This window comes from Elephantulus edwardii, unplaced genomic scaffold (genome assembly GCF_000299155.1).
Source record: "Elephantulus edwardii isolate Elephantulus edwardi_28Jun2011 unplaced genomic scaffold, EleEdw1.0 scaffold00165, whole genome shotgun sequence".
Taxonomy (NCBI): Eukaryota; Metazoa; Chordata; class Mammalia; order Macroscelidea; family Macroscelididae; genus Elephantulus; species Elephantulus edwardii.
Window position 1 is genome coordinate 1,782,277 of NW_006399915.1, and position 12,951 is coordinate 1,795,227.

Genomic DNA, 12,951 nt, shown 5'->3' on the forward strand with positions numbered 1-12,951 from the left:
ACGAGATTGCCTATGTTTCTCCTGCTGAGTAAGTCACTGATAGATCAAAACTACTGATCTTTTGGCTATCAGTGCAATGTGTAACACACTACTCCACCAGGGCACATAGGTCAAGGGACAGGAGCTATAAACAAAAGGAGTAATTAGCATAAAATTACTAAACAAAAGAAAGACACAGAATTATGGTTTCAGATTTGTCACTTATGTATGTCAGTGCTTTTCAACCATAGCACTACTGACTTATTGGGCTAGATAACATTTTGTTTTGAAGATTCATCCTTACATTGTACAATGTTTAATGACACACCTGCCCACCCTTTGAATTCCAGTAACACTGCTAGTCGTGACAGTAAAAAATGCCTCTTGACATTGTCAAATAGCCACTGAGGGTCAAAACTGTCCTCAGTTGAGAACCACTAATGTATGTTGCTGTGTATGAAATCTACTCAGTTTGGTTAATATAGAACATTTTATTGCCTGAATGTGCAGCTATTGTCATTGTCATTCTTCTGTGATTTTTCCAATTGTTGTTGTAATAACCATGCTTTTCTGTGTATGTGCAAGACCCTTGATCCATGTATACTTTGTTCTTCCAAGCCCAAAACACTGCCAACAAGTAATCCCAACTCATATTGACCATATAGAACAGAGTAGACTTGCTCCACAGGATTTCCAAGACTTTAAATCTTTACAAAAGCAGACTCCCCTATCTTTCTCCCATTGGCCACCTGGTGGAGTCGGACTACCAACATTTCAGTTAGTACCTCAACTCCTAATTCACTGTGCCACCAGGGCTCCTTTGAACTTCCTCTAGCGATGGATATAGAAGAGGGGAAACACAAGCTTATAAGGTGTGCATATCTTAGCTTCAATAGTAACAATATTTTAGGGTCTTCCTCTTTTCTTCCTTTTTTTAAAAAAAACACAAGATGGCAAAGTAAAAGTTTCCTGTTTAGGTATTAGAGAGTAATTAGTTGTATATAGTGATTTTGGAACTCAGAATCTTGGTCCAACTCCCTATAAGGTCTGGTGTTTAGGGAAAGAATTTTAAGAAAGAAGAAAACCAAAACTGTAAAAATTTCCCTTCTCTTATTCAGTATTCAGTATTTAGTAGTTGAGCCTCTGCTATGTGCCTTGTGGAAGATAATAAAACACCACATCTTATTCAAGAAACTCATCATCTTCTTGTTGTTGTTGCCATATAGCATTGAGTTTGAACTGTCTCCCAGCTGACCCACTAGTGAGTTTTCGGAGGCAGTAAACACACAGGAGGAGAATGTTTCCTTTGGATTGAAAGTGTAATTCCTTACCACCAGCAAGCAGTGCTCTCAAGACATCTTAGAAAGTATACTAACAATTCATTTCAAAAGATTACAGTGTGAGAGATATCAAGATGTTATCAGAAACCTTGCCCTATCCTGTGCCATCTTCATGATTTCCACTATGCTCAAGCCTATTGTTATAGTCAGTGTTAATTCACTTTTCTGAGGGTCTTCCTTTCTTCTTCTGACCTTCTACCTTTGCCGGGATAATGTCTTTTTTCCAAGGACTGATCCCTTCTGATAACATGCCCAGAGTATATGAGATGTTTCTCCAACCTTGCCTCTAAGGAATACCCTGGTTGCACTCCCTCCAAGACAGAGTTGTTTGTACATTTGGTAGTCCATGGTGTCCAACACTCCTCGACAACACAATTCAAAGGCAAGGTAGAGATGAGAGATGGATAAAAAAAAAAAGAGTACAAATGAGAAAACGTCTAATTCAGCTATAAGGGGTGATTGGGGAAAAAGACAGAAGGAGAGAGAAAATACACTCTGATAGTGTCAAGAGTTGTACTGCTAACCCAAAGGTGACACCTTTCTAGTTCAAATCCTCCAGTGGCTCCTCAGGAAAAGAAGGGCTATCTCTTCCTGTGTAATTTACAACATCCTGAAAGCCCAATGATGGAGGGTCAATTGGGAGTATCTATATCTATCTATGAAGAGAGAGATACAGACAGAGAGATTGATCTTTGTGGTGTATTGCCTGTTATGTACTGCACTGCCAAAATGTTAGCAGTTTCAGTCCACTCAGAGCTCTTTGGGAGAAAAATGGGCAGTCTCCTGCTGTAAGGTTTACAGCCTTGGAAACCTGATGGAGGTTCACCAAGACTAAAAATCAACTCAACTGCAACAAGCTATGGGAAAATTATAATAGACCAAGGGAAAAGAGAGTATGAAGACACTGAGTAAGAGGCAGCAGGGCATGTTTGGGGAAACCCGAGGCTAGTGGATTTCTCTTGGGATTTCTGAACCGGTAGTAAGGCGTGTTGGCAGGACAAGTATCACACAGAAGAGCAAGATTTCATTCATCAGAGAATGGGGAGTCATCACGGGAGCTTGGTGCATAAGATATATGAAAGAGGCAAATGACAATATGGCAGTGTGCTTGGTAATGGAAAACATTCTGAATCCTAGGACATAAACCATGGAATTTAGACATATCTCCTGATCCCTTTACTTCTTTGTAGTGGAAACGAAGGCTCTGAAAGAATTAATATAGAAAAAGGATAATATTAATAAAAATCTATTTTCTATAATTACTAACAGCATAAAAATATGCCTTTTATCATTATGCATGTACGTGTGTGCACCCTGCCCTCCCCATCCCCCTCCCCTTCTCCCCTCTGTTCCTTTTTCCTTCCCCTTCCCTTCTGCTCTCCCTCTTCCCCCTCCCCCCTACTTCCCCTTCCCCTCCCCCATGGGAACTCCTGCACTCTCCATCTTGCTCTCTTCTTGCTCTTCCCCTCCTCCCCCATGCCCCCTCTAGCTTTATAGATAACCTCCTGGACAAAGGTTTTATCTTCTGAATTTCAAACTTCTCAATCTAACATGGACAGTCACTGGCAGTTCAGTGGATTGAACATTGGACGACAGATAAGAAAGATTGGTGGTTTAAATCCACCAGCTACTCCAAGGGAAAAGGATGTGGCAGTCTCTTCCATAAAGAATACATCATGGTATAATTCTAGTCTGTTCTATAGGCCTATGGTGGTGGATTCGGTTGTGTAAAACATTTCATTTGATGCCACTACGTTGATGTTAAATAGACACCTAAACGTGACAGGACGATCATGTAACTCTTAGATTTCCTTTCCAAACATTTTCCACTTCCAGCTATTTATATCTCAGGTAATGTAACTACTTCAGTTACTCACGTCAAATACTTTAAGGACATTCTGACTCTTCTCACATGCATCATAACTCATCTCCTTTCTATGAGTGCATTTGGCATTATCAGTCTTCTCAATATTTCAGCCATTTTTACCATCTTTGCTATTATCATCCTGTTTTAAGCCATCATAATTTTGCATCACAGTTATTCCAAGAGCTGGCTAATTTGTTTCTCTTGCCTTGTGCAAGATGTTCTCAACACAGCAGCTAGAATGATCTCTGTAAAACAATGAAATTGTATGGCATTGCTTTGCTCAAAAGTCTCTAACACCTTCTTACCTCACTCTGAATTAAAAGAAAAGCCATTTTAATGGCCTCTGAGGCCCTTTTTGACCTGGCTCGGTGTTACCTTTCTGATCTCTTCTCAAATGACTCTACTCATGTCATCACTGTGCTTCAACTACTATTACATCTTTACTGGTCTGAGACAGCTTGCTTCTTCAGCGGGGTCTTTGTACTTACTTATTCTTCTGCTTGTAAATACTTCCCCCTCCCCCTAAATATCTAATTGGGTTTCTTCTTTTGTTTTTAATTGTTACCTTGTAAGTGAAGATCTACCATCTGCACTAGACTCTTCATTCCTACAATAGTTGTTATGTGCCACTGAGTTGCCTGTGACTCATAGTGACTCATAGTGACCCTATGTACAAAATCTCTGAACCCTGCCCTATACTGAGCCAGGCTCACTGTCTCTGATCCCCTGATCCCCATTGTCCTGTTTCTGTGTCAGTCCATCATATTCAGGGTCTTCCTCTCCTTTGCTGATGTCCACCCTTCCATTCATAATGTTTTTCTCCAAGGACTGGCCCCTCCTGGGCACATATCCAAAGTATGGCAGACAGAGCTTTAAATTACTTGCTTCCAGAGAAAACCAATGGATGGAAATCCAAGATCTCAGTAAACTTTCATTAAAATCTCAATAAATAATAATTATAAAAAAAATCCTTGCTTCCAAGGAGCAGCTTATTTCCACCCTCTCCAAGACAGATCTGTTTGTTCTCTTCATAGTCCATGGTATATTTAGTACTCTTCTCCAGCACCACAACTCTAAGGCATGGATTCTTCTATCATCATTATTAATTGTCTAGCTTTCTGATGAATAGCAAGTAATTGCGAAGACCATGGCCTGGATCAGGGGCACCTTAGTCTCTAGACTGACATCATTGCTCTTTAGCATTTTGAAAAGGCCTCTTACAGCAAATTTACCTAATGCAATTAGTCTTTTGATTTCTTGACTTCTGATGCCAACAGTGTTGTGTTGATTGTGGAGCTGAGTAAGTTGAAATTATTAACAACCTCAATCTACTGCATCGTTAGGTCCCCTCACACCCCAATCTCTTTTAATTCTTCTTAATTCCTTCTGGTATGTGAAGTTGATGCTAATGAAATTAACAATTTTCAATCATATTTATTCTTTAATATGGAATTTTAATAGTTTTATGAATATTTATTTATTTATATTCTTTCCCACTAGAATACCTTGCACTATTAACTGATATTTAGTGACTAGCACAAACAATAAATATTAGCTGAATGAATTAGTGAATAAAGATTAGCCTGCTGAGTTCTAATGTGTAGGAAAATATGAAAGCTAAAGTCAATAGTTAAACTGAGCATGTTTTATGTTAAGCATTACCTAAAAAAGTGTTTTCTAAAACCAAGGACGTTCTCTTTTTGTTTCTTCTATTACTTATACTGTCATTTACTTTTATACAATTATTCATATATATTGTTGCAGTCTTCAATATGGATTGAAGCTCAACATCAAGAAAACAAAGGTTCTCACCACTGGGTTGATTGGTAGCATCATGATAGATGATGAAGAGACTGAGATTGTTGACAGCTTCAGTTTGCTTGGTGGTTTCAAAAAAAATGGATTCCAAAATGTTGCAAACTCAGAAAGCTCATAAACATGACTGACGACACTTTCTTACATAACTGTTAAGGTATAAGCAATGCAATAAAATAAAAAGCACAACACAAAAACCCAACCAACCAACCAACCAAACAAACAAACAAACAAACAAACAAACAAACTTACAAAACAACAACAACAAAATCCCCTCAAAGCATTAACACGTTGCTGCAAATGACAGTAATATATTGGAGGTGGGGGGGAAAGTGTTTCTAAGCATGAAAGTATGCTAAATGAAACAAGACTTTGGTCAACCTAAAACATGCCCAAACTCTGAATGTTTAAATGGACCACAGATCAATTGCTACATGAAACAATCTGTATTATGCAGATGACACAGCCCTGCTTGCTGAAACTGAGAAGGACCTGAAACTCTTGCTCCAGAGGGTCACGGACTGCAGCCGTCAATATGGATTGAGGCTCAATGTCAAGAAGACAAAGATTCTCACCACTGGGCCAATTGGCAGCATCAGGATGGATGGTGAAGAGATTGAGATTGTTCAGACCTTTAGTTTGCATAGCTCCACAGTCAACACTCTTGGCACCAGTTGCCAGGAAATTAAAAGGCATATTGCCATGGGAAAGTCTGCTGTTAGGGACTTCTCCAAAGTACTGAAGAGCAATGGTGTCTCTCTGGAGACTAAGGTGCATCTGATACAGGCCATGGTCTTTGCAATCACTTGTTATGCATCAGTGAGTTGGACAATGACTAAGGAGGACAGAAGAAGAATTGATGCTTTTGAGCTGTGGTGATGGAGGAGTATTGAGGGTACCATGGACTGCTAGGAAAACAAACAGATTTGTCCTGGAAAGGGTTAAACCTGGTGGCTTCTTGGAGGCAGGGATTCTGGAGCTCTGTCTAACATACTTTGGACATGTTGTAAGGAGGGACAGGTCCGGGGAGAGGGACATCATGTTTGGTAGGGTGGAGGGACAGCGCAGGAGGGGAGGCCCTCTATAAGGTGGATTGATTCAGTGACTGGGGTAATCAGGATGGGTGTATCAGAGACAGTGAGATTGGCACAGGACAGAGCAGGGTTTAGGGCTGTTGTACATAGGGTCGCTATGAGTCGCAAACGACTCGATGGCACATAACAACAACAACACGTAAAACAATCTCTGGTCCTTAAAATAGTCAAGTGCCTGGTTGTTTCTGATGGAAAATTTCAGGATAAACGAAATCAGGCAAAAATGTTTATGTAAAAAGCTAACTTTAAAAGGAGGAAGAATCTCCAATCGTCAGGGTCCTTGGCTCGCCAGGCTGCTCGAGGCAGCACGTGCTGCAGTGAAGAGAGCCTCAATGTCTGGAAGGTGCAGGTGAAGCAGCGATGCTTAGAAACCTCTCTCTGAACAGGGCAAACCAGGAATTGCCTGGCACTGAGCAGGGAAGCCCCGCACTGGGACTGGAACCCGTGGGCTCCCACTCTTTCTAGCTTGGCACCCTTAGCTGCGGGATGTGCGCCTCCATCTAGCTCCCTGAACACACTGCACATGCTACAGAGACAACTTCAAAAGTGGGCAGCTCAACCGAATCCCAAACCCAAATGCAGTTGCTCCCAATACCGGCTGAGTCAGTATTTGTCCTGATTAAGACTAAGTTAGTTCACTCATGATAATGCTCTCTAGTCTCTCTCAAGTTTTGTAGTGTGTTTTTAAACTGTTGCTTTTGAGTGTTGCATCGTATTACATCGTGTGAATGTATCGCAGTTTCTCTGTGCATTAGAATGTGGTCAGACATTGGCACTATTTCGATGTTCTTGCGGTGGTGAATAACGCTGCTATGATCATTAGTGTACAAATATCCGTTTGTGGCTGAGTTCCAGTTTCCTTGGTGTTTATTCCTAGTAGTGGAATAGCTGAGTCACATGGAATTTCTATGTTTAACTTTTTAAGAAAAATTTTTAATTGCGTTTTTAACAAATGTTTACAGAAAAGTTGGATTTTATTCATACATTATTGCATAATTACTTCCCTCTCCCCTCTTTCCCTCAGTCTTCTTTGCTATGTACCTCTTATTCTAGGATGTTATCATACATAATCATATATTCCTTTTAAACAGTTCTTCCCTTTTGAGGAAATGCCATACTGCCTTCTAGAGTGGTTGTTCCATTTTACAGTGTATGAAGAGTTCTTATCTTGCCACATTCTCTCCAACATTTATTGCTTTCGGTCTTGTAAAACTTTGCTACTGCTACTAGAGTGAGATGGTATCACATTGTGGCTTTGATTTGCATCTCTCCTATTGTAAGTGATTTTTTTTTTTTTTTTACAAAGCTACTTTTAATACTTTGGGGTAAGCCCCACAGGAATAAAAAACACTAGGAAGGGGTAACCCCTCACCCCCAGGTGTGGCCCAGAGGGAGAGGGGCTGCTTGAGGGGAAGGAAGCACAAAAGGGACTCGTTGCAGACTCAGGGCAAAGGGAATGCCGTCAGTCCTCGGACCTGTGAGCACTACAGGAGCATGGTGGGACTGGCTCCAGGCACACAGGCGAAGGGCAAGAGGGTTGGACACGAAGCCACAAAGCTGCTTCGGTTCCTCCTTCTTCTCGTTTGCCTTTTTCTGCTTCTGCTGCGGAAAGGCCGTCATCTCGGCGCTTTCCCTTAACCGAGTCGCTCTGCTTTTTCATATTCTTCTGGAGGGCGAGCTCGTGCTGGCTACCGCGGGTCATGGCGACGGCTGCTCTGGCCTGCCTAGATTGCATTCCCTCGTTCTGTCTGACGTTACAGGCCCCCTTATTGCAAGTGATTTTAAGCATTTCTTCTTGTGTCTGGTGGCCATCCCAGTGTCTTTCTTTGTGAGAAGTCTTTCCATGTCTGTTGCCTATTTTGTAATTGGATTCTCAGTCTTTTCCTTGCGGATATCCTCTAGTATTCTGTAAACATTTATTATGAGACTGTTGTCTGAGATGGTGTTGTCAATGTTTCCCTTTTATCCTACTTGAAAAAAATTTTTTTGTTTTTTTAAATTATTTTGGTTTGCTTACAAAGTTTGTATACATTGTGTTTTACACTATTCTTTATTCACGTTGTATTTAATACAATCATTCCCATTCAATAAGTCTTATAAAATTAATCAGCATTAGACTATGCCCACCATTACCTATCATTTCAGGTTCCTGTGAGATCTTTCCTATTTCCTTTACCCTGTCACTCAGCTCACCAAACTCTGCAACCCTGATTTTGATGAACACAGAGATTTAGTCTTCAGAAGGCCCCATTAATCAACTTTGTCCTCTCCTGGATGTGCATTTCTGATTACTCTAGGCCTTTTATTTTTTTAAAATTAATTTTAATGAAAATCTGGAGACCTTGGATCTCCATTCACCCATTGCTGTACCCCTCTCCCTGACCATCCCCACCCCCACCCCCAGCACACTCCCCTCCCTGAAAAGTAAAAGAAAAGTTCCCCCACTGCTCTACAATCCCTCCACCCAGGCCCACTTCACTATGCAGCCTCTGCTCTGGACTCCTACCACGACAACAACACTCAATCACAAATGCCTCCCAAACAACTCTCTCCTTCATCTGTTTTAACACAGCACACACCATCTATCCCATCCCTCTCATCCTCCCCTTAACCCCGATGTCAGTCCTGTTCCACAACAGTGGCACTATGTAGTATTTGTTCCTTTGTGATGGAGATATTTCACTCACCATAATGTCCTCCAGTGTAACCCATTTTGAATACTATTGCATGAGTTCCTTGTTTTTCAATGCAGTGTAGTATTCCATTGTGTAAATATACCACAGCTTCTCTTCCATTCGTTTGTTGATTGGCACTTAGGTTGTTTCCAACTCCTTGCTATTGTGAACAAAGCTGCAATAAACAGGAGTGTGCATATATCTGCTTGGATGTCAGTTATGGTCTCTTTGGGATATATTCCCAGTAGTGGAATTTCTGGGTCAAATGGAATTTCTATTTGCAACTTTTTGAGAAAGTGCCACACCTCCTTCCACAGTGGTTGCACCATGTTACACTTCCACCAATAGTGAATAAGGGTTCCATTTTCTGCACAACCTCACCAACATTTATTGTTTGATTTGCTGTTCTGTTAAATGTTGCTATTCTTACTGGGGTGAGAGGATATCTCATAGTTGTTTTGTATGCTAGGCCTCCTAAACTTGGTTCCGTTTTGTCCCTTATGATCTTTTTGGTTTGGGGCTTTAGTTCTAGGTCTCTGATTCACCTTGAGTTGATGTTTGTGTATAGTGTGAGATGTGGATCCTACTTCAGCTTTCTGCGGGTAGCAGTCCAGTTTGGGCAGCGCCATTTGTTAAAGAGGTTGTTGTTTCCCCATTTGATAGGTTTTGTTTCCTTGTCAAATATTGGTTGACTATAGATAGATGGGTTAACTTCTGTGTTTTTTATTTTGTTGCATTAATCTTTGTGCCTGTCATTGTAACAGTACCATGCTGTTTTGGTTACCAATTCTGTGTGGTAGATTTTGAGGTCTAGGAGTGCTATGACTCCCACTTCACTTTTGTTTTTGAGAAGTGCTTTGCTTATTCAGAGCCTCTTTCCCCTCAAAATAAACTTGAAAATGGCCTTTTTATCTATCCTTAAAAAATGAATTTTATATCTATATTTTGATTGCATTGAACATGTACGTTGATTTTGATAGGATTGCCATTGTCATAATATTGAGTCTTCCTATCCATGAACAGGGCACATTTTTCCATTTCTTTAGGTCTTTTATTGTGTCTCACAAAAATGTTCTGTAGGGTATTTTTATAGATCTTTTGTGTCTCCATTTAGGTTCCCTCCCAAATATCTCACTTTGTGGTTGGATGTTGTAAATGGTATTGCTTTCTTATTTTCCTTCTCTGTGTTTTCTTTGTTACTGTAGAGGAACTCTACTGACTTTTCTATATTGATTTTGTATTCTGTTACCATACTAAACTATCCACTAGCTCTAACCGTTTTGTTATGTGTTTGGGTTTAGTTGTGTGTGTGTGTGGGGTATGTTTGTGTGTGTGTGTGTGTGTGTGTGTGTGTGTGTGTTAATTCCTTGGGGTTTTCTGTGTACACCATCATATCATCTGCAGATGTTTTTGTTAGGTGCTGTCAAGTTTAGTATAACTCATAGCAACCCTATGAACAATAGATCTGAAACCTACCTGTTCGACTTTGTACCATCTTCAGACTTCCTGACACACTAGAGCCCACTGAGACAGTCACGGCGTCAATCTACCCATTCTTTTTTTTAAAAAAAATAATTTTAATGAGCATTTATAGAAATTTTGGATTTCCATTCATTCATTGCTGCACCTCTTTCCCCGCCCAGCCCTCCCCCCACCCAGTTCGCTCTTCTCTTTCAAAAGTAAAAGAAACACTCTCTCTCTGGTACACAGTCCCCCTCAATCTACCCTTTCAAGGGTCTTTCTTCCTTTGCTGACCCTCCACTCTTCCAAGCCTGATGTTCTTCTCCAAGGAATAGTTCTTCCTAACAACATGCTTGAAGTATGCAAGGCAAATCCTCATCATTCTTGCGACTAGAGAGTGCTTCTGCTATACCTTCTCCAAGATACATTTGTATATTCTTTTGACAATCCATGGGGTGTTCAGTTCTTTCCTCCAACACCACAGCTCAAAGGCATCAGCTCATCTATCATCTCTATTCATTATCCAGCTCTCAGATACATAACAAAGGATCAGAAAGACCATGGCCTAAATCTGACACCCCTTAGTCTTCAAACTGACATCTCCTCAATAATATGGAGAGGTTCCTAACTGCAGAATTTCCCAGTGTAAAGCAACTTCTTATTTTTTGACTGATGGTACCAAGTTAATTGTGGATCCAAGTAAGATGAACTTGTTGATAGTTTCAATTTCTTTTTCGTCCACCATGATGTTGCCTATTGGTATAGTGGTCAGAATCTTTGTATTTTGACATTGAGATGCAGTCTATATTGAAGGCTGTGTTCCTTGATCTTCTGCATCAAGAACTTTAAGTCCTTCTCACTTTCAGCAAGCACAAGTTGTTGATGATTCTCCCTTTAATCCTGATGCCACATTCCTCTTCATAGAGTCCAGCGTCTAATAATTTGCCCTGCATACAGATTGAATAGGTATGGAAAGAGAATACAATTCCGCCACACTACATTCTTACTTTTAAACCATGAAGTGTGCACGATTAAATGCTCTGGATTTCTATCCTTCTCAATATCAGCCACAGCTTCTTTTGATTCACACTATCAAATGCCTTTGCATAGTTAATAATGCATAATTCTCATCTTCTTCCAGCCAGGATCCACCTGACTTTAGAAATGATATGCCTAGTGCCACAGCCTCTCCTAAATCTTGCTTTAACTTCTGGCAGTTCCCTATCTATGTACTGTTCTAGCCATTTTTGAATGATCTTTAGATGTATTTGCTTGCTTGTGATATTAATGATATTATTGGGTAGTTTCCACAATCTGTTGGATCACTTTTCTTGGAAATGGGAACAAATATGGACCTCTTCCAATCCACTGTCTAGACAGCTGTCCTCCAAACTTCTGGCATAGACGGGTGAGCGCATCATCCAAGGCTGCATCTGTTAATTGAAGCAAGTCATTTGGTATCCAACAGGTAAACCATCTCTTTACTAGCTTTGATGCCTTTTATTTCTCGTCATATTTCCCTACCAAGTACTTCCAACGCAATATTGAATAGGAGTAGTGGCAGTGGGCATCCTTGTCTGGTCCCTGTTGGTAAGGATAATGCTTTTAGTCTTTCTTTATTGAGAATGTTGTTGGCTCTTGGTTTTGCATATACTTTTCACAATCTTGAGGAAATTGCCTTCTATTCCTATTTTGATGAGTGTTTTAATCAGGAAGCGGTGTTGGATTATGCCAAAGGCCTTTTCTGCTTCCATTACTAGGATCATGTGGTTCTTGTTATTTGCTTTGTTAATATGAAGAATTATTGATTGTTTTTCTTATGGTGAACCATCCTTGTATACTTGTTATGAATCCCACTTGATATAAAATGAATTATAAATAAATATATAATTTTATGTTGGTTTGCTTACAACGTTCAGATACATTGTTTCCTACTATCCTTCATGCACATTGTGTTTCATACAATCATTCTCTTGCCTTGTATTTTATAAGATTAATCACCATTGGATCTTGCCATCATTATCTTTTTTCAAGTCTCTGCCAGATCTTTCCCATTTCTTTCACCTCCTCCCTCCATCTACCAAATTGTGCAATTCCATAGTTTCACCCTTACCCATCCTCATCTCTCTGCTGCTACCCCTTCCCCTTTGGGTTCCCATACATATTTTCCTTAATGGTCTTATGCAATATTTGTTGTTATGAGACTGAGTTAGTCTACTCAGCATAATACTCTCCAATCTCTCCCAAGTTAAGTAGTATTTTTTGAAATTGTTGTTCCTACATGCTACATAGTATTCCATTGTGTGAATGTATCACAATTTCTCAATCCATTGAGTTATGGTTGCATATTTGGCCTGTTCCCATGTTCTTGCAATGGTAAATAATGCTGCTATGAGCATTGGTGTACAAATCTACATTTGTGTCTTAGTTCTAATTTACCCCAATTGACATATTTCAGCTTACAGATGCTGCTGTGGATGTGCACACCAAGTTGTGCCAAGAAATCTGGAGAACAACCACTTGGCCAGCTGACTGGAAGAGATCTATATTTGTTCCCATTTCAAAGAAGGGCAACCCAACTGAGTGTTGAAACTACAGAACAATATCATTGATTTCACATGCAAGCAAGATTCTACTGAAGATTATCCAAAAACAACTGGAACAGTACATCAGCAGAGAAGTGCCAGAAGTCCAGGCTGGGTTTAGAAGGGGTCGTGGTA

General features: G+C 40.2%; 1 pseudogene; it reads right to left on the reverse strand.

Annotated features, from left to right (window-relative positions):
* Positions 1 to 7,463: 7,463 nt before the first annotated feature.
* Positions 7,464 to 7,797, reverse strand: LOC102864234 (annotated as a pseudogene).
* Between the last annotated feature and the right edge of the window lie 5,154 nt (positions 7,798 to 12,951).